General features: G+C 32.9%; 1 protein-coding gene across 2 annotated transcripts in view; it reads right to left on the bottom strand.

Annotated features, from left to right (window-relative positions):
• The window catches only part of LOC111000978, a 56,526-nt gene that overhangs the window by 26,289 nt on the left and 6,730 nt on the right, over positions 1-23,507 (bottom strand). Inside the window, exon 1 of one of the 2 annotated variants that reach the window (XM_045632655.1) lies at positions 10,536-10,646. The exons of the other annotated variant lie outside the window; for it this stretch is intronic. The gene's annotated coding sequence lies outside the window, so the exon portion shown is untranslated. Of the gene's footprint in view, positions 1-10,535; positions 10,647-23,507 lie in introns of those variants that run through there. 2 annotated transcript variants of the gene reach the window in all.

Here is a 23,507-nt window from a genome sequence, read left to right as displayed (position 1 = left end):
GATAAACGAGTCAAGTTCTATATACAAGTTTTGAAATATACCTAGATTTATTTTACGTTAATACGTAATTTCTCAACACTTACACAATGTTTCTCTGTCTACATTATTTTTGATTATTTGTTTTGTCGTTTCCTGTTTGTGTTAGCCTTGCCTGAAGATAGCAATCCGTCAAGCTTTTAAAATTATGTTTGTTAATTAGGCTTAAATATTTCTACAATCATTACATAAATAGTTCAATTTGTATAATTTACCGCTCAGAAGTAATATGTTTTTTAACGTCAGAATTAACATAACTATTCCATGCATTAAGTATTTACATTTCCGTTTAAATATTTACATTTTCATTACAGGTTGATATAGTTTCAACATATTAAGTTCAGCTTAATCAATGAAAGAACGCGGTAATCAATAGGCTTTCGAGTGCTTTCTTTCTTACCAACCAGGCTAGGCCTGATTTTTGCATCTAGCTTTAAATGTAAGCAAGTAATTTGACTGTAGTGCCTGACATGATGTTAGTAAAGGGGTGCCGAACGTCCGGCCACAGGCTTCACAGACGCACATTTCGCCACAAACTTTTTATACTGAGTATGTTGGGTATCAATGGTAATCTGCGCGCTTCTGGAAATGCAGTAGGTACATATAATTTCCAACATACATAACTCGATTGACTTTAATGACTACACATAAAGTAATTATTTTATAATTAAACTTAAATCTAAACGCCATAGTCAAGTTTCACACAAACATATCCATCTGACCAAAGTCTGAAGAAAGACAGCTTAGCTCATAATAATTAAACGCTTTTGTCTTTTAGTATTTAGTTGTAAGTTGAAACCAAGACTTGTCAAAAGACGTGACAAATTTGTGACAGTATTCAGAACCAGCTTGTTTATTATTTGTTTAAAAATAACTTCTAAACTTATTCCTTATATCGATGTTCGCTTCAAAGAATATATCAAAACCTATTTTCCCGAACGATAGAAAGGCTTGTTTTAATTGGATTTGAAATACGAATGCTGCGTTTGAAAATTGTTTGCAGTTAGTATCAAATCAAAGGTGTTTTCTGTATGAACAAAATTTTTATAAAGTATAAATTTTCGCACTTTTAAATATGGAACAAGCAAACGGGCAGGAGGCTCAACAATTAATGTTAAGTGGGCTCGCGAGTGCGTTTCCGTAATTTTAAGAATTGGTATGCTCTTTTTCTTGAAAGACCTTACACTAGTTTTAGTTTAGAAATACCCCGACGGCAGCTGGTTCCATATAGCAATGGTGCGCGCAAAAAAATGGTTAAAAATGGTTAGTAGAGGTGGAAACTCATGAAAACTAAAGCATTACACAAAGTTACAAAATTCTGTATAATATACATAAAGAAATATCGTTTCTAAAGGAACAATCAATTCCCAACTTGAAAGCCTTCTAATAAGATTCAAAGACAAGCGTTTGACAAAATACATCATCGCAAAATACATCCGTGTAAATATTTATGAATGCATGAAAATCTTAATAGGTATGAATACAACTTTAATATTTCCAGGTCAAATTTGCACCAACTTGATCGCTGAAAATCTCTGGCGAGCTGTGGCATCGACTTCCAATACTTTAGTGGGATATACGACCTGCAAACTTAAAGACTCTTCTTTTAAAGCCTGGTAACACGAGTGTGCAATGATCCTACTCCATGGACTGCGGCAGCTTCCTTATGGCTGTTCCGTAGGCATGTTTAACTCTATCATATAAAGAAATATATCAAAGTAAATAGATCTTTTAACGGAGCTTATGTTACAAAAAACGAAGGTTGCAACTTTTACTTGTTATCGCAATTGATCCGAGGTGGGACTGACTCATATTTCAACCTTGAATTTAGTCATTTTGTCCAACAATTGGATTTTTTTTAAACATTACTGAATGTTGTAAGTTCGAAGTGAATTACTTAAAATTAGCTCTGGACAAGTTGCATACATTTAGTAGGCAGAGACATACAAACAACGCGCTATCTACTATTTTGTCTGTATGGCGATTTACTTAAGTAACTGTAGCTTAAACAACCGAAGATTTGTATCATAAAATCCATAGTACGTTCTCTACAAGTTCGTGCAGTGTGCCCATCTACTACAACAACATTCTCAGGGCGATAATCGGTAGCGACTTCGCGCGAACTAACACTAAACTTATAACACCGGTATGTCAAAATCCAATACATTTGACGTACAGAAGTCAGTGTTAAGACTAGAAAACATTGTTAAAATCTTACCTCAACATAAGTTAAAACCGGTTGACAATTGAACCTTAAATGACATACAGAGCGTGATCTAACGGCTTTTTAGGAGCGCGTGAGCATGACATATTTATCCATTGTAAAATACACCATAAAACAAAGGAGAAACGATAATATTGAATCGGTAATACTGTATGGGGTCACGGTACCGGCGATAACATGACCTCCATTAGAAAAATTGTTTCGTAGCGACTCTGTTAAAATATTTTAGACGTTGGGTTAGTAGTCAACAGTTATATAGTTTTTTTTAACTAGCAAGGGATAGGTAACATGGAGCTTTAGACTGTCACATATATGAAAATTAAATGCTTTTCGGTTCTCTTGCTAAAACTCGAGAATAAGTAGTCCATTTGCTAATTATATGATCTTAATATGTTCGTGGAAGTCGTAGGAAGGTTTAAACGGTGAAAATATAAATAAAATTATAAAGTACTTAGAGAAAATTACTATAAAATAAATCTAGTTAAAGATTTCATTGTGTGTGTATTCATACCGGTGTGATCCCAGAGCTAATGCTTTCATCACTCGATATCACAATACATCGAGTTTACTTATTACAATGTAGGTTATATATATATTATAACAAAAAAAAATTGTAAATTAGTTTATTTAACTAAGCTTTTAATATGAAATTACATACAAATTCTTCTCATTATAAATTTTCAAATTGTAATGCCGTTTCAAAGCACAAAAATATCAAGTTGGTTACGGCTGATATTTCATAACTTTGTACGTTAGTATTCGAAATACGTAAAATGGTAATAAAATATACAAAGAGCCGTGCACAAGTTATCCATATAAAATATCGTAACTATTTTATTTAAGAATTACGTATTTCTCTGTGTGAAAAAATTTATAATTTTTAGTACCAACGTTTCCCTAATCATAATTTGCATTCCCAATACGCGCTATACATATGCGGTATTGCGGGTCATAAATTCCTTTTTCGCAAGTATTTATAATACATATAACCATAAATAAACAAATCATTAGGGGGCTTCCATAAACTACGTGAGGTGTTAAGGAGGGGAGGGGGTCAGTCTAGAGACTGAGAGGGGGGGTCTCGGCAAATGTCACGCAATTTTTTTTCTGATTGAAAAAAAGTACAAATAGGAACACGGGTGACCCTAAAGGCCTTAAATTTTTATTTAGTACACTTATAATGAAACTCTCAGCAATATTGATTATTAGTCTTAACTAGTCGTAAATAAAAGCACGAAGCAATTTTTTTTCTTCAATAACAACCCAACGCGTTTACGTAAGACACCCACATTTTGAAAAATCTCACGTGAGATTGGGGGATGAGGGAGGGGGTTGAATAAAATCTCACGACATCTCACCAGGGGGGAGGAAGGTACATAAAACTAGAAAAACACACCTCACGTTATTTATGAATATAAATAAATCAGTAAAAGCCGGTTTCCTCACGACATTCTCCTTTACCGTTCGAACGAATTTTAAATGTGCACAAAAAAAGAAAGTGTACTGGTGCACAACCGCGGCTCAAAACGACGACCTCAGGTATAAGAGTGGCACGCTGAAGCCACTAGGCCATACCTTAGTTGATACAATCTCAAACACACATCTGGGATTTCAGTTATATTGTATAATACTATCCTTATTTAAATCTTATATTTTATATATTAGTTTAATGTACTAGAATATTTATTTGATAACATTGTAATATATTTAATAATTTAGTGATAAAATAATATATGAATATATATTGTCTAAAATGACTAATGACTCATAATATAATTGTTACTTCTATTCTACCTTTTAAGATAAATTTTCATGCCCTTAGATTATTATTATAATTATATAGTTTCAAAAGCTGCCACGACTCTGTATCTCAGTTCAAACATAGACAGACTAATAATTACCTACTTTAAAACAATGAAACTGATTAAGTAATATGATAAATGGTGCGTCTTAGCATAATATATACTTATATTACCGTTTTGTCTTTGTCACTCTCGTGTAACTTTGTATTAACAAGTAAGAGACATAACTTTTATTGCTCACTTAAGTGATTGTTTATTAGCTTCCGTCTGCAGCATACACAAATTTCGTATATTCGCAACATTTTTAAAGAACTTTTCATTAAACCTCGGTAAAGTTACATGCCTATAATTAATTTATTAATTATACACCTAAGCTTCCTCGGGTATCGCAGTATCTATTGTAACTGTCAAAAAATCCGTCCCTCAACCGACAAACGCGGCTGAAAACTAGTTAATAATATGTCAGGATTAAATCTTCTATTATTATTTTAATTGTTTTATCGTTAAACAACGTAACAAGTACCAACGTTATTAAATACGTGACACAACGGTAATTTACTTTTGCGTGTAGTGAACTAATAGATTCGCTGTTTAAATACTCTGGACATAGTGTAAGAGTCGAATAACAATTAGGGCAAGCAATCGCCTCGAAACTGACTAGATTTTTAAAAATCTGGTTAGACATTCTAAATACCGATTGTCTCGGTATACATTCTTAGCTTCAGACAATGAAAAAACATTTCTATTAAGTATCTGATTACATTAGAAAGAAGAAGAATAAGATGAACTAAGGATGTAATATTTTTATGGAACAGAAAACAAGCAAACGACAGCTGCTCAAGTTTATTGCGAATTTACGAGAACTGGCAGAAAATGTAAAATTAATAGCATTCATTGTATATTTCTTTTTTGGCGTTCATAAGTGTACATCGTGTTACCTACATGAATAAATAATTTTTGATTTGAAAGATATTAACTGCCAGGAGGCTAATGCTAGAGGCATCAGTACGCCCTCTCTTTGATGGTATAAATAGGTAAAATTTATCTGTTAAACGTGTTTATATTACACATATTAATATATGTGAAATATAAACTGAATGCATATATGAAATAATTTTCAGATAAACTTTTATAACGCATAACAGAAGGAACTCTTTGGTCACGTCGCAAAAGTTGAGAACAGAATAACAAGTATTCAATAAATTAAATTCGTCACAGTTACATACAAATTTATCGACCTAAATAACGTGTAATATCACTTTTATGTACTTATTACTTTTTCTTAAAATTGGATCCAGAACATATCACGTCATAACAATAAGACATCCAGCCTTTAATATTTATCGTTTTTGGGCTTTATTAGGTCTTGATAGGTATTTTATTTAAAGTTTTTTTTTTCTGTATATGTGTTTTGTTAGAAACAGAAACAGTTAAAACACAACATAAAAATAACAATTATAATAGAGAAAAGACAATAAACTAGATAGAGAAATTAAACGGATATGCGATTTAAAAATTTCTTCTTTACAATTGCTATTGGTGACGGAACAATGGCTCTGCCTCGCATGTCCTCAAAGCATCGTTTACTGCTTATATTGTAAGGTAGATAGATATAATTTTTATAACGTATATATACATCATATTCAGTATACCTTTTATTTTGAATAAAATTCAATACGATACAATTTACCTTACGCGGAGTTGGAGATGCTCATGAGCCAAAACCTCACGTAATACTTAAAAAAAAATTGAGAGATGTTATAAAGAGTTAAGAATAAAATACTAACTGTAATTGAAAAAAAAAAACAAAAAAAAGGAACTGTTAAGTTTGTTATGGAAGAGCTGGGAACGCTAGCACAAACTAATATTTCACTTAAAAGAGCTCCTAAAATCTTACACATTTTTATTTTATTTTAATACACTGTAACAATTAGAATTGTAAACAATACATTAGAGGTAGGCATTTCAAGACCATCTCCTAGACTATGTTTCTCGTCTCATACATATTTAGACTTAGTTCAACGCACTATGACTAAACTGAGAACAATTAAGAAGATTTATAGCGAAAGTCGACATTTCAGCAACAATAACCTGGGTTCAATGACAGTTTGGTGAAAGATCGCACTTGTAACTGACCGAAGCACAAATAACCAAATAATTATACATATTTTGTAAAATATAGGTTTGACTGTTTTAAAAAAAGATTCTACATTATAATGTTAGAAATGTGAAATTTTTTATGGAAACTTGTTGCTGATTATTTAAACAGCAACATATCTTATAAAATTCTAGCATATAAAAGCTCATACATTAGATTATTGTATAAGCTATTTATTTATAAAAGCTTGCTTAAACACCCGGCACACTAATATAAGTTACAAGAAAAGTAAAATACCATATTGAATGTGACAAGCATTTAGAGGCAAACATAACAGAAAATCCAAAGAAAAATGGATTTAAAAAACTATGGATATTTAGACCTAGCTCGTTTATCAGAACGCTCCATCTGGATGTCGGTGAATTTTGGCGAAAACTTCTGACAGGACAAATGCTATAATTAAGTAATATCCTTTTCAATAAGAAGTCTATAGCCTCACAGGGGACGGCATGGAGGATATAGTTTTCCTTACAGCTACCATGAATTTAAAATCGTTCTTGAGGTAAGGAACATATGGATTGAGAGGGATGGAAAATAAGAGATAGTCGTGAGCATCTACTGATTTATTTTGTGTAAACAATCCAAATAATCGAATTAAATAATCCTTTAGCAAGCGACTCCGGCTAATAGTAAGTAATATTTCACGTGTAAGCTACAAGCTAAAAATTGAATTGAAACAACAGTAAAAATTTTAGAAACTAGAAATAAAATAGGCTACTCGAAGTACCTCTCCATAAGCCAACCATACCGCGGATACCAATGTTTCATACTTCGTACTTAGCGAAGCTGTACTAACTGAGAATTTCAATAGTCTTACACAAATGTTTGAGCAAGCGATTGATTTAGTGAACTAATTACAGCCTTGTTTCCCAGGTGAATCAAACGAATTACCAACGGTTATGTTACGTCTATCCACAACCCAATTTCAATAGCTTTAACACTTTGATAATGGTTCTTAACAACTTATAGATTAGATCTGTATAATTACTTATAATTATTAACACTGAAATAAACGTAATGTTTGAAGGAAAGTAGCACTATTTTACGTACGGTTATTCATTTATACATCATTGTACATACAATAAGCGATCTCTACCAGGCAACCCTAACATCTCGTGTTCTTTATTACAACATAAAGTGACTCATCCTTTACCCTTTAGATACCCTTTCGAAGCAATTATGAATCCAGGGTCTCTGGACTTGCATTAAATAAACTTGTCCTTACTGCTTAGATAGTATAGACATTTGAAGAGCATTCGAGTATATTATACTGTCCAGAAATAGTTCGAGTTCTCAGAAACTGATAACGAAATTTTTAGTAGCAACCCCTTATACACCTATTAAATATCTTTTGTGACACTTTAATTATAAATGAGTCCAAAAATTTTACTAATTGCTGTGAACCAGCCACCACAGCCATCCATTAATTAAAAATAAGAAAAGTTTGTAAGAGGATTATTATATTGGTCTTTGCTGTGTGAACTGAAAACAGCCAAACGTTTAACACTTTCAAAGGAATGTTCCAGAAAAGGCGAATATAAATTCTTTTGAAATAAAACTCGGTAACGGTAACGATGTTAGTAGGTTCTAGGCTCCGCCGCTTTTAGATTTGTACACATTGAATTTCTTATAAGGTTTTATGTTTTCCTGTGTACTTTTAACAAATACAACCCAGTTGTATTTGTTTCTCAAATACGATGTCGTCTAAAACAGGATGCGCCGTGAATTGAACTGTTTGTTCTATTCAGTACATTTGGGGACTGTTTTGAAATAAAAAAAGATTTTCACTATACTTCTTGTAGTAGTAGTGCAGTTACAACCATTTACGACGACATCGTTTAGAACAAAATACCGGTTATTTTGACCAAAACCAAAGGTCCCGGCTGAATTCTATTGTATTAGGTACTTTATAGAAAACATCATCGGCTGTTACAACTGAGTACTGCTGTGACGACCAAATGAGTCCCTTCGATTTCGTTATAACCGATTTTGACTGTATATAATCTCCGACACCTCTAACAGCTTTTTAATACATAACTTGGGGCTTACGGGCGGGAGAGTGGCCTGATGTTAATTTTAAAAAGTTAAAGGCCTAATTTTTTTTTATCGCATCCACTGCCAGGGGTTTGCGGCTAAATACAAAAAATACGCATGGCACTTGGCAATGATGTTATGATGTTATTCTATATATTTCACGAAGACCAGCAATACAATATTTCCATGAACAAAAGGATATTTGAAAGTCTAATAGGGAATGTCAGGATATGAAATATTGACACTTGATAAGGATGAGGGGAGAAGCAACGTAGGAGGAAGCGATATGTGTGAAAACATATGTCATCATATTAAAAACTAAAACTCTAAAGCAATTAGGAATCAGACTAAGTTACACAAACTACTAAATCGTCTGTGTTTTAAGTTGACACCGCGAAAATCCAATTTACTTAATTTGATATTTTCTTGGCATAATTTGTATTTTTTTTATTCTCAGCTACAGATACAGTTTTCCAATAATAGTTAATTTAATTTCATTGCAATAGATATTTTTAAAAACACAATAACAAAAACATTCATTATTAAAAAAACGAGTTTTCGATCGTGGGAAATAGATAATAACTTATACATCCTGTTGGTGCTCAAGATGTTTTAATTTAAATAGTACTCGCGTACATAGTTTTGCATTTCCAAACAGGTTCTATTTTCAAATGCGATATTTCAGCATTCAACAGAAAACTTAAATCAAACTGTTCGAGTCGAAGTTCCAATTAGTGTACCCTTTGTCAATCTCAAAGCTTGCTCAGCTAATTAATAGCGACCGATGACGCAAGGATATTAATTAAAATGTCAAGATTCTTAAGAATATATCACATTTTCTAAGAGTGCTCTATTTGGATACACCATAAACAAATAGTTAAAAAAAAATCGACACACATACACACCATCACGTACACACCCACACTTTACACCATACACAACCAATTTAGGCTTAATTAATTAAATTTAATCAGTTAGTTAAATGTATTGAATACTTTGTTTGTTTGTTCCTTTTTGTAAATCTTTTTAGTTATAACATATCATGTATTCCATCTGTGGCTATGTTCTCGGTGTATTTATTTGATATTAGGTACCTATATGTATTTTGTGTTAGCTGTAGGAGTACAAAAAATAAAAAAAAAATAAAAAAATAAAAACAAGAGCAGCGCTCCGTGTGAAAATGACCCAAAGAAGCGCCTGCAGCCGTCCTAATATATGGAATATCAATGCGTACGCTGTGAAAAACAAATATCCTACTGCCGTTCACGAATAATTGACTATGGTACATATCGTGATACAGTATAAATAAAGGAAATTTGTATATGTTACGAATATAAATGTCCCTGGCATTTAGGCCATTCGAATTTAAAGTGCGTAAGCTTTTTTTCATGACTAGAGGCATTTAAAGCAAATTTAAGGTTGTTTTAAGCTTTGACCGGAAAACGAAATCCTAGAGAACCTTATTCGGGTTTCATTTGTCATATGGAATTTACTGACTTGGTATTCTTAAGTCAAAAACTTTGGCAAATAATAATAATTTATTGCAAGAATATGGTACAAGTGTAAGGTGGTACAATCGTGAGCTCTCATATTCTGTCACAGAATGGCGCGCAAATTTGTCCCCTAAAGGAATTAAATTAATTTATTCACACTTCGTTCATACAAAAACAAATAACATAACACATAATTATAAGGATATGCAACGGAATAAACGGATATGTCGGGCTCTAAATCATTCCATTTATATAAATAATTTGTTACTAGCTATTTCATTTAAGTGTTAATAAATGTTTAAATAACTGATATAAAGCAAGCACAATTTTATTATTCCGCGTAATCCCAAGAGTATTACCGAGTTTAAAACAAAAGGAAAAGCCATGTTGTGAATCATTCTTTCATAAATATTTTTTTCTTCAAGCAGATTATTTATGACTAGTACCAAAATTTTCGCGTTCTACTCCATAGTACAGAAAATTATGAGATGTTTAATATACTGAGCACTGCAAGCCTAGCTATATTCTCAACCATGATGTCGTAGGTTTCAATTCCGACTCTGCACCTTTAAATCTCTAACTCGGAAATTTTGCGCTATTTAATACGCCGCGGGAAGGCCACCCAAAATCTATGGCAAAAGTTGATCATGAACTTGTCTAAAAATTAAAAATGAGCAAAAACATATAAAGTTAAGGGTTTTAGCGCCACAATTCTCTATAGTCTATACCATTTCCTTATTTAGCGATGAATATTCTATAATATTCATCGATAGACATGAAAACCCTACCTTTAAATCCTTCGTATCACACAATCCAAGAATAACACAAGTACACTACACCACAGTAACTTTAATCAAAAATATATCAGATCGATTACACGTCCGTTGCGCCTCCCTGCCAAGTTGCGACTGGCTCGTTTAATTTCTAAACCCGGCTCTAGGCTTCGTTAGTCTATAGCCTGTAATATGTTCTCAGTAATCGACATATCCATGACTTTAGGTAACCATCTATACCGTTAAAAGGACTTTATTACCGTTGGGATCTTGGGACCAGAACACTGAGTAACATGGCCGAGACATCATAGTAATGATCTGAGTTTTGCGATATAAACAGCTCAAACCTTTGCCCATCTGATGACTGGTTAATTTAAGGATATAGGATATAGGAAAACGAAAGACCCCCACCGGGAGTCGATTCCACAGTTCGCTAGTTCGCAAAAGATAAAGTCTTGTGTAGACCGTGGAAGACTTCCAGACATTAAGGTTTCCATAACTGTTAGTATACAACTTTAAGTCGTAGATTCTATTGGAAGCATTTGACAACTTTTTCTACAATGCCTTTAGGCACGGTCTACCATAATAGTCATGGAAGAATCGGTACCAATTTTGTGCATTGTAAAGTAGGCCGTAAGATATGGCAATAAGGTTTATTAACTACGAATCTGCAATTGAATAATAAATTAGTGCTGCTGTGGACTCCTGTGTCAAAATGGCGTCAATTCAAATAATACATAATCAAATTTTATACTCGCTAACAACTACGAAAGTTTTGAATCTTTAAGTACCAATGCCATAAAGCTGAAAATCCTTTACGGATAAGCGCAAGATTGCCCATATAGTTTATTTACATTCGGATGTAATTTATCATTATATGTAATTTTATAGTTCACAGAGCACATTAAATCTAACCTAGTTATTTCGAAATAGACTTTGTTTAGTTTTGCGTAAATAAAATAAATATAAGGTCGGGTCTCAAACGGCCTCAGTGAACTGAAATATTCATAGATCTGAAGAGTCCCTAAATCTCGAATCAGAATCGGACCCTCAGATTATAATCAAAGAGATAAGGCTAGCATAATCGTGATATTTGGCAGTTATCAATAGACAACATAGTATCTTAAAAATTCAATCATAGAAATTATTATATATATTGGTTTACCTATATATACATTATATATTAACCAATATCTATATGTAACAATATTGTTGTTAGAAAATAAATTGAATAGAACGAAAGCAATTCTCTTTAACTTTTTCGAACGTTATTTGGATCAAGAATCCCAAAAATTGCGTGACGTAATACTTGAACGCTCCGTTACAATATATCACATAAAAATACCGCACAGGATAACAAACAGGTAAAAATATTTGTTCTTATTCAGTTTTAGATGTACCTGTACAATGTATGTTCTACTTAAAGCGAGGTCTACAGTCAGTTCCAATTTCCAAAATAATGTTATTTTATTATTTACTACGTCATAAATAATAAAATTGTTTAGCCGCTAAAAATGTCTGAAAACGCGAAACATAAACGCTGAAAACAATAGGAAACTTACTTGTATAACTTGTACTTTCTAAAATGCATTGGTAAGGCCTTATTAGAGCCGCCTCGCATCGTTGCATACAGAAGTGCAGGCGGAAGGCACAGAATAGGTGAGAAACCTTAGTTTACCTAAATTGGGACATTAACACATGCCTCAAATGGCTATGGAATGATAACGATGAAATACTTTTACTACGGCTTAAAAACTTTTTATGTAAATTGTTACCATATTATCTATATATCGTCATCTATGTAATAAGAATTAACTAGTATCAGAAGTAACTGTCTGAATGATTGCTTTTCATTTACTTAACAGATTACATATATACAGATTTCGCGTAGTACAAGAATCTTCGCGCATTCAGGAATGAAAAATCTTTAAAAAAAACAAAAATTTCTCTATCCTGAAAAAATATTAAGTGCTTTCTTTGTTCATCATAGAGTAAACACAAATTAACAGAAAGATACAAATGAGTACTAGCTATATCAGCTTACTATCGGTGATGCGATGCGGATTTAACGCTATAAAATTGATTTACATAGACTTAAAACAACTCTCAACGCACACAATAACATGGGTGTCCATGGGCTAGATGTCTTTTATGTAGGCTCGTCTGCCCCTAAATTATAAATCAAAAGAGAGTAGTATACAATATGCTCCTATGAAGCATGTCGATTGGCCCATGTGCATAAACCGGTCGACCTAGCTTACTTGTAAATTAAGACTACAGTTACACTCAATAACCTATATTATTACCTAACAATATTGCTAATTAGTATAATTACCTTATTGAAAGTAAATTTATTAAATATTTTACTTCTTTAGTTAGAATGCCCAGAGGAATTGTTCGGACCTGCAGCTGAGTTTCAACATCGGACGACGAGGCATCATACGAAATTCCACTCGTATCACCTCGACGTCCATCGTTTTATAACTAATCGTTTTTAGAGGCAATTTTTGTCGCGCACCACCACTATGTGGAACTGCTCACTGAAGTATTTCCGAGCCAATTCGACTTAGGGTCCTTCATGAAAAGAGCGTACCAATTATTAAAAGCCCGACAACGCACTGGCTCGCCATGAGAATGTGAGTATCCATGGGCGGCGATATTATTAATATCACCTGATCTACCTGCTCATTTAATATAAATGAAAAAAATATTAGAACCGTTCCATATTCTTAATACCTAACGTGTCTTCAACAAGTTGATTTATTTATATAATGAATAAACCCGCCATAATAAAAAAGGCGCTTTCTGATTGTCAAATTTTGCAATCTTTTCTTACCGATAACCCGATAGAAATATCTTCTTGGTATAGAAAGAAGAACCTAGAAAATATAAAACCTAAGCAAGTATTGAAGCTTTCCCCTTAGCCCCTCCCTTCTCTGAACTGCATTACTAGTAAATCACTGCGGAGTCCCTGACCCGCAGCCTTCTAATACTCAAAAGCGCTAATTTATTAACCGAATCTCAGTTAATTAGGTTAATTGAAGACCAAGGACATTAAAAGCACAAAAGTTGACATTTCTTTGAATAATTAGAGCGCGAAACGCACACTAGCCGCCCGCTAAAATTAATTCTATTTTCGAAAATTACGTAATTTTATACTTGCAATATCGGTTGGTTAAGTTATCAGTATTAGCTCTATAAATGCGACAGAATTTCCATCTAAAGTTCTAATATGTAACTACTAAACGAAAACCGTGTATTTTTCGCGATCTCCCTTACTCTCTCTCACAATCTTTCTCACTTAGCTATCTTCCACCTCTCGCTCCATGTCCACGTCACATCTATCTATCGTTCACTCTATCTAACTTTCACTCTCGATCTCTCACTTGCTTTCTGCCTACCTTTGCTCCATGGCTATTTGCTTCATGCTACGTTCGCCCTTCCTCACTCTCTCTCAATCGGTCTGAATCACTCTCTAACATTATAGTTATTGCGTTTCATCCGTAAAAAACCCTCCTACGCCTAACGAAGTTTCACTTCGAAAATTAAAACCTTACAATGATTCGCCTCATAAAGCAAAACAAACGAGATATGGTAAGAATAAAGCGTGTACATTTTTTTACTAAATATTATTATTGTTAACTAAACGTTTAAGCCAACATAACGTGTAAAAAGTTAGGCTACTCAGTTCTTCTACTGTTGCGAGAAACCAAGAAATTTATTTATCATAATTTAAAATCAGTCCCTTAAGGGAATTCTGTTTTAATTTACGTAATTAGCTAATCCAACATCTTACACTGAGCATATAAATATTGAAAATCTTTAATGTTTTAAATAAATACACAGAAATCCATCACGTGAAAACACAAGGTATCTCATAAGTAATATATTAAATTCAATTGTTTACTGCGATTGCGAAGTCAATTTATACACCAATTTTTTTTATAATTTAGATTAGCTTCCTACAAGGAAGTTATAATCGAAAATAACCCAACTGTTTCGAGAAAAGGATGGTTCTACCGCTTTTTTGCTTTACTGGCGGTTGCCTCGTGCCCGCAGATATCACATTTTAATTGAATATACATTCTGTCCACCAATTGTATAATCTACCGTTAAATTGTGAAACGGAGTATAAACCCTATAGCACTATTTCGGTTCAATACGGATTCAATACGAACTCGGATATCTCTTTGCAATTCAACCATCATGTACATGTTGTAAAAGGAAATTACCAAACGATATAATCGTTATACAATAATACTGTTAGCAATATAGCAAATCGATTATAACACAATTTAACATTCAATGGTTATTTAATTTTTATTGCAATGTGAACAATAAATCATAAATTATAACTTCCGTACACAGAAATGCTATACACAATACAAATTTTGCAACATGCAACAATTTTATATGGCAATCTTTAATAGCTCAAACCTAAACTGCCTATATATATGTCGCAGCCAACTAGCTAAATTAACCGTTCAATTAAAAGCCTAGCCTTATAACTAAACGTCGCCGTTTAACTAGCGGCCTGAAAGATGTTCAGCCATTTGATCAAACAGCGAGGCAAATGACTTGGATCGATGACGTTTAATTAATTAAAAGTAATTAAACTTATATATATATAACATTTTATTAATATATTCTATTACTGTCAATTTAAATTTACTTCCACTTTCAAACTTGAAACGAAGCAAGCTGTCAATATGGCGTCGGATTAACTTTGAATATGTTTTCTAAAGTATCATGAAAACAGAAAAACGTAGTGGGCGACAAAAACTGTCTCAAAAAACGTTTAGTTGTGAAACGACGTACATGGAGTTGATACGGGTGTAATTCTGCTTTGACATCCGATGATCAAACTCAAATGCAGGTAAAATTTGAATAACTCCTATCCGTGGTAATAGCGGTAGAAGATGCAGTGACGCCACATCTCTACGCAAATCCTTTTATATCCCTTATCAATATGGGCAGAACCCTCCAGAATAAGCCATATAGTTTATAGTCCCAATCTCCAATAGAGCGTCACGAATGTATAAATTAACCGTTACATTTAACTTTCGCTGCAAGGAAATAAACTCACGTAAAAGTGAAACACGTGGAACACAAAACAATCAGAGCAGTATTAAAAAATTCATCTTACTTCCTAATTGCCTATTAGCATTCGTATTAATGAATTATCGTTGTGAAAGATAGGTGAACTGGTTAATGGGTAATGTTTTCCGTGATTACTGTGCCCATATGCCTTGGTCAGTATATTATTTATTTATTTCGTAATCCTACAGCTATCATAAATTATATATATTATTCACAAACAAATACACTGAAAATATAGCCAAAAATGGAATACATCATACATTTTACTACAAGGCTGTGTTGTGTGATGGTGTAAAAGTGAGGGTATGTACGTGATGGTGTGTATGTGGGGTGTGCTCATGATGTAGGTGATTTTGCACTATGGATATTCTTAATACACTTTTTAACCACATTCCGCGATAGCTTTTTGTAGTAGCAATAAATCATAGATTATGCTACAAAATATAGAATAAAATATTATTATAATTAACCTATATTAAATGTTTAAAGAACTTTATTTCTCATTACAAAAACAGAAATATTTTATTTACATGAAAAATAATATTAATATGTATATACGAGCGAAATACACGTCGCCATTAGCCGTCACAATTTTAGTCAACTTATGTTCATTCTAACATGCATCTTTACTGCCTTTTTGAATTTGTCAAACAATCCAATATTGCGAATTTGAGATGGCAATTGATTAAATAGTTGCACACCCTCATACCTAATAGATTTCTTCAAATAATTTGTACGCGGCTTCGGCAAGATAAGCAAACTCGCTCGACGAGTATTGCGTGTCGTTGTGTATATTTACCCAAATTAATTTCCAATTTAATTTTCTATGTATATCTATATAGGTATTTGTCATAGTCTATACTATGTGACTTAAGAATTATAAACAAAATAAACATTAACCAGAAGATTAAGTTATAATGAATATTTAGGTCTGGGCATCAGTTTTATACATCTGTTTCATCGTTTGTCAATATAATAGGCAAGTAGGCCTCCTGTGCATACCACACGACGTCGACTTTATGAGCCCATTTCCTCTCGGTATTTTCTTTTGCCGTTTGAGCGAATGTTAAATGCGTACATAGACAGGATCAAACCTAGACGTCAGTGATGAGAGTAGCTGAAGCCAGTAGGCTAACACTACTCTTTTTTAATTAAAAATAGTTTTCTAGGGGCGCCTAGGTAAAAATATCAACAAAGTCGTTTTAATAAAACCCAGCACAAAGCATATTTCGGCGAACTATGCTGAATTAAAATTCTTAACAAAGGGATTCAGGTTGGAGGGACGTCATTTTAATCACTGGTGCCCCTTAAATAGTTTCAAAGTAATGTAACCTTTGATAATATAAAGCTTTTTTAGTTTAATTCTGTTTAAGATTCGTCTTAATAAGAAGTCTGGAAGTAGGTATACTTAGACATTCGATTAATTTTCTAAATTTTTCGAGTTTCTTTGTTCCAGCTATTTATTTATTTATGGTAAGAAGCTGCAATTTTTTTAATATGTACAAGTGACTTTTACATTAACCACCTCTTATCACGGACCATAAACAATAAATATTAAGCGAAATTAGTAAATTAAAGTTAAAAAATATAAATTTACTTACTTATAGAGACATATTTTTAAATAAAAATAAAAACCCCAACAAAAATAATGTCCTATAATACAATATTTTAAATAATTTTAATTATAATTCTCATGTAAATAAATTTGTACGTATATAACTTTGATATAACATTATTTTTTGTAAATAAAATGAAAATAACAATTAATTTATTATACATAAATTAATATAACAAAATCAATATCTCTTAAACTGACATATTTTTATTTTCAATTCGTTACGTAATCACAAACAGATTTTCATACTACTTTGAAGGTTTCATATGTATATTTAAAATATACTGTAAATGGATTAGCGAAGAATACTTGTAATGCAAACCTTAACTGGATTATTATTAAGACTTCCTCATTTTGTTGGTTATTGTTTGTTATCGGAAATAAACTTCTATTGTTTAAACTACCGGGAGCACAGATTAAATAAAACTTATTCTCAGACCATGGGATATATAGAACGCACAACGAAGACACGACGCGGATTGTTTGATTGTGATTGGTCAACTAGTCTAATCAAACCGATACTGTCTTTCCGTTTGACCAATAACAGTCGAACGAAATACGCCAACGTTCTGATTTTCGTTCTCAAGAGACGAAGCCATCTTCAGAATACTCTTGCGTTTATAAGCATGCCTGTAATCTTAACACTTGTATTAATATACACGAAAAAAAAGGGTAATATATAGTATAAAGGCGTAGCTGTGTCGATCACATTTTATGTGAAATAAAGAAATTAAATTTATATTAGACTGTCGATCCAATCATGAACTTGATTGGGAAATCCATACGCGCAGAAAATCTGAATAGAAAATTGACTTTCAATCAATCAAGATAAAGGCATCTTTAGTCAAGAAAACATAAAAAGCCTTTTGAAATGCATAAATTGTCGCAATAGGACAATTCCCACGCGAACTTTCCATTTCATCGCGGACATAGACAATCAAGAATACATTAGAACTATGTCGTGTATGTATGTCAGTGCAGGCATATGCATATTAATGACAAAAAATCTTAATTGATTTAAAATTTGTTTCTTAATTATATATATAATTTGGATTACAACAAGTAGTATTTCTTGTACGACGAAAATGATGCCATGACCTGCTACTGAAATTAATAGTCCCTGACATACTTCTAATATAGTCTGTGATCTTTGTTTATTATATAGGTATCTCTCTATACTGAATTCATATTAAATGCAAAGCAAAGTTGTATTAATACATCGTTTTCGGTTAACAGTTTTTTTTAATCTGCTTTTTTTAAGTTGTCTATATCATAGATTTAATGTACATATAAAATTATTACTTCTTTTAAAAATATCCATAAATTTCCTCATTAAAAGTTAACTAACTTAAATTAGATATATTAAGATAATACGATACTTTAAAATGGACTTGTTCACGTTAATAATACCTAATGCAATGTATATATATAATATATCCAATACAAACATTTTAATGAATTATTGAAAAATATTCAAAGTCACACAGGCGTTGAAAATTAACCGTACTAGTTTGTGTTTCCCAACGTTTTGTGGTTTCTGCTCAGTTGCATACAAAAACTGCAATGCATATAATGCAACTTTAAACGACTGAAAATAATTTAATGCAGCCACTTAAGGCTTTTGCCTTTCTCCATACATTTTAAATTGACTAAATACTTTTAGCTCTCAACGCGAAACTTATGATGGAGCTTTATATCTATATAAATCTGTATATATATCTATACTATCAAATGTACAATGTCACCACCGGTAAACAAATTTATTATAAATAAGCCCATATTTAAACTAATTAAATACCAAAGTAAATTTGAAAAAGGTAAAAGAATTTCAGCGATGGAACTAGACCAGAACCATCCAGTTATCACTATAGACAACCATAACTAACCGAAGCACCAACAATCAAACCCACAAATGTCATCTAGAACAACATAAGATGCTATAGCATATAGACTTGAGTCAAGGTGGCGGATGCTAATAGAAACCACCAGAATTACTGGAGAAGGCAATCGCCAGATGAGCAGCTACATTAAAGTTTTATAAATAGTAATAATGTCCACTATTGTTTAATCTGTATTCGTATTGTCGATGTAGGTACTTGTCTATGATCAATATCCAATCAAGAAAAGAGCGTAAAAAACCGTACAAAAGCCTGCAATGCACTTGCAAGCCCTCGGGCAATGTGAAAGTCTATGGCCGGCCGGATCACCAAAAACATGATAGCAGTGTTGGCTCCAGCGTGCGACTCGAGGAGGACTCGACATCGCTGAGTTTCGGGATCCGGCTGTTAACCAATAGACAATGTTTCTGTGTGCGCATTTAAAATTCGCTTGAACGGCAAAGGAAAACATCGTGAGGAAACCGGCTTGCCTTGGACACAAAAGTCTTTTAGATTTAAAAATGATCATAAAAACAGATTCAGAAATCTGAGGCCAACACCTAAAAAGATTGTAGCGTCACTGATTTATTTTATTTTTTTATTGACATCCCGCCGTTTTTCCCCAGCAGCCCGTTTTCCATTTATTAAAATGCCTTATTTAAAAATGTCTCCAAACGAACCGGTGTTTCAATATTTAGTATGAAACACAACACCAAACATTTACAATCTCGTGTTTGCCTTTCACACCCTTTCAAGGTTGTCGTTGCATCAGCAAACCATAGCAAAAGGCACTTAATTAAGTTTCGCTTCATCAGTCGAGTCATGGACAGTCGATGAACGTTACATAAAAGTCAATATTTTTTATATATTTAAGGTAACATGCTTAATTTCATGTCAAACGATCAAAAGGCGTCATAGAGAATTGTCGTTACATATATGTCTAAATAGTATACAATATGTACAAAAAGTTTTGAAGTTTTAAAGAGTTTTGCGTTAAATAAGTAACGTAGGTTGAAGTTACATAGTTTTTTTTTAATAGAACAGGGGGCAAAAGTGGAGTAATCTCCCTATAAAGGTGGGTACTGACCAACGTTACGAGGTGTAATGTAACATGTTACACAGCGAGCATTCGTGCAGTCAGTATGTCGTGTTACGTAAACTGCTAGCCACTCGTTGCTCGTTTTGAGTGCTTCGGCTATCGGTTTTTTGGCGAATCCTTTGAGTGTTACGAGGTTCGGTCAGTACGCTCTTGCAATTCGTCGGCCATCTTGAGTGAACTAACGGCGAAAACGGAGCACAGAGTTCTGACGAGCATGTTATGCCGATTTTAGAACAAAGCCTAACATACTCGATGCGAATGTTACATTACACCTCGTAACGTTGGTCATTACCTACCTTAACGCGTATTCCTAAAACGCGATTTCCGTCCCAAAACTAAACAAATTTATTAAATTCGTGTTCCTACTTTTTTTATTGTTCCAAAAATATAAGTTATAAGCGATTTAGTATAAAGCGGTCCAGGTATGTCGCGTTATAGGGAGGATTACAGCATATGTTTGAAACCCAATGGAGTATGAAGTCCTATTAGCACAAGCAAGCACACAGAGAATATTTCATCAATTTGTTGAGTAAGTAATCCGCCTTCTAATCAACCCTTAAACTTGATCGGTGAATCGGGAATCCAATTTAATCCCGGGCTTTATGTGTATTAACTACAGCAAGAAAGTAATTGTAATTACTATTAAACATACTAAAATCCAAGCTTATAATTATTTATTAATTAATACTTTGTTGCATTATACATTTGGTACATATACATTTAGATTCCATAAATTAAGGACGCAACGGGTTGATCGCTAACAAATTCATCAGGAAAATAAAACAAGAAATATCAAGGGTGCAAAAAATATATTAAAACAAATACACCTGCAGCCTTATACATTCACAAAACCAAATAAATTAAAAGCTAATCTTAAAAGGCATGAATCACAATGCTGTGTTCTAAAATATTACATTAAAAAATATATATACAGTCAAAATCTGAAATGGCATCGAAGGTACTACTAATACCGATGCCGATGTTGTCAAATTGAAAAACAGTAGAATGTACCTGGTTAATGTTTTACTACTAAACCCAAATCCAAACAAATGAAGAAAATAGATGGAGTTGCTTTTAATAAAAACCTTTATAGTTACTTGTGGACAATCCTTAGAATTCAAAAATGGAATGTCACAAAAGAGTTTGAAAAATAGCGCCGAAGAGCTGTGTCATCTACAATAATTAAGTATTGTTGCCAGTTCCAAAAGCAATTTCTCTTGAAGAATTCATTCGAATGAGACTTTATACTCTTTGTGTATAAAACAAAGTAAAACCTCGGACTCATTTAAACAAAAGAGTTTTGCGGAAGCCGTCATAATATTAAATTACATGTATCGTTTTAAACCAGAAATAAATATGAGGTTTAATTAATATCATGTATAACTGTTAAATTATGAGTTTAAATGGTTTCTTTACTGTAATTAATAACTTTTATATATGATTTCAACGTACTATGAAATATATTCCTTCGCATTTTAAAGCTTTATCAATTGATAAATGTCATTTATATCTCGAACACGTTTTGCGTCAATATCGATACTTGTTGCAGGTCGTTTCAGGGACGGAGACGGTCAGGCACTATAAACATGTCCAGATGCCGGAACATACGGGAATGGATCGGTCTCATATCTTGTTGTCTAACTTGTCTGGTATCCAAGAAGGTACCAGACAAGTTATTAACAGGCGACATCGATTTCAAGCGATCTCTTTCAGGTAACCAATGTGAGAAATAAATATTATATAAGGTAGCGCCATTGCAAAAATACATAAAATACATAGTTATTTGGACAAAAGTAATATATTTAAAAAAGGATGGCTCTCCCGGCTCATAGTAGAATAGGGTTTGCCTAGAGTAAATCTAAACCTAATCCAATTAATGCAATTAATTATTTCAATTTATATATATATATATAATACAATTCGATATAAAAATATATAATACAATTAGTAGACATCTTGTCTCCTCATAGTAATTATCCTTTGTTATTATTTTTTTACAGTGCGTTTGCTTTATGAACTAAAGATTAAGTAAATGTGTTTATAATAACGCTGAAAAACATAATGTTTTTTCAATTATCTTGAGAAGGAAACATACTTAAAAGTCATATATTTTAACCTACTTTGAAATACCAGAAATTGACAATTCGACGCGTACTTTTTTTTAAATACCATGAATATCCACTGAAAGATATGAAATTTTTGCACCGTAAAAAGAGCTGTAATCAAAAATTATTATTAATTGTTTAATATATGCATCACCTATCACCTTAAATTGCTAATAACATCAGTGTAAAATCAATATCTAGCTAATTATTATATTTAGTAGTAGATTGACGTCAAATATAATTGATAAATATAATAAAGGATAAATAAAATTACATAAGTATCTGTATAAAGAAGTGTCTTTAATAGGATTCTTTTTAAGTTTTATCGCGCCCAAACTCTATGTGGAACCTGCTGTGTCCCGATGTTATTTACAAATCTACTCAGGTTCCTTCAAGAAAAAAACCTTATTTAAATGCCGGCGACGCACTTACAAGCCCCCTGGCAATGTGAGTGTCTATGTCCGGTATCACTTAACATAGTGTGAGCCTCCTCCCCGTTTGCCCTCTTTTATATAAAAAACTTCATTTCTTCACCTTAACAATATCAGGGCAATTTCTAGGCATTTTTTTTTCGGTAAATCAATTTACTGAACCCGGCGTCGGGCAACGATTTAAAAATGACTCGGGGAGTGTGGGGTTCAGTCCGTATGGTGCAATGGTCACCTGCCCACTAAAATCCAACAGAGGATTAGGAGAGGGTTCGGGAGGCGCGGTAACAGTTTCCCTGTCTCCGTCATGAGCATCTGCTGTGCGAGCTCAACATCTGAGTTGCCCAATTTGGTGCGAAGGTCACAGTGGAGTACGTGCGTAATCGCATCGTCGTCTTCCAGGTTCAAGTCTAGGCCTTGCCCATCTGATCAAAATCAAATACATGTTTGACGTAAGACTAGCTTGGAAACATCCTGTCCAAAGGACAATCATCGAGCCGCGACAAAATCAATTGGTTGCTGATCTAATCTTACATATTTTTGTTATTTATTTTTAACTCACACATCATTTATTGCTTATATAATATTCTACATGTGACGAACATGTATACTAACAATACAATAATAGACCTGTTTTATTCTAAAAGTACACTGTCTTCACATTTATTTAAATAATGTATACAAATATTGTAAATTCTATTTTAAAAGAGTGGAGTGTGGAGTTATCTATGCCCATTTTTCTCCACAAGTTTCTTTTGGAATG

The sequence above is a fragment of the Pieris rapae genome, chromosome 20 (genome assembly GCF_905147795.1).
Source record: "Pieris rapae chromosome 20, ilPieRapa1.1, whole genome shotgun sequence".
Classification (NCBI taxonomy): Eukaryota; Metazoa; Arthropoda; class Insecta; order Lepidoptera; family Pieridae; genus Pieris; species Pieris rapae.
Note: the sequence above shows the minus strand (reverse complement) of the source record. Positions and strands in the feature narration are given on the sequence as shown.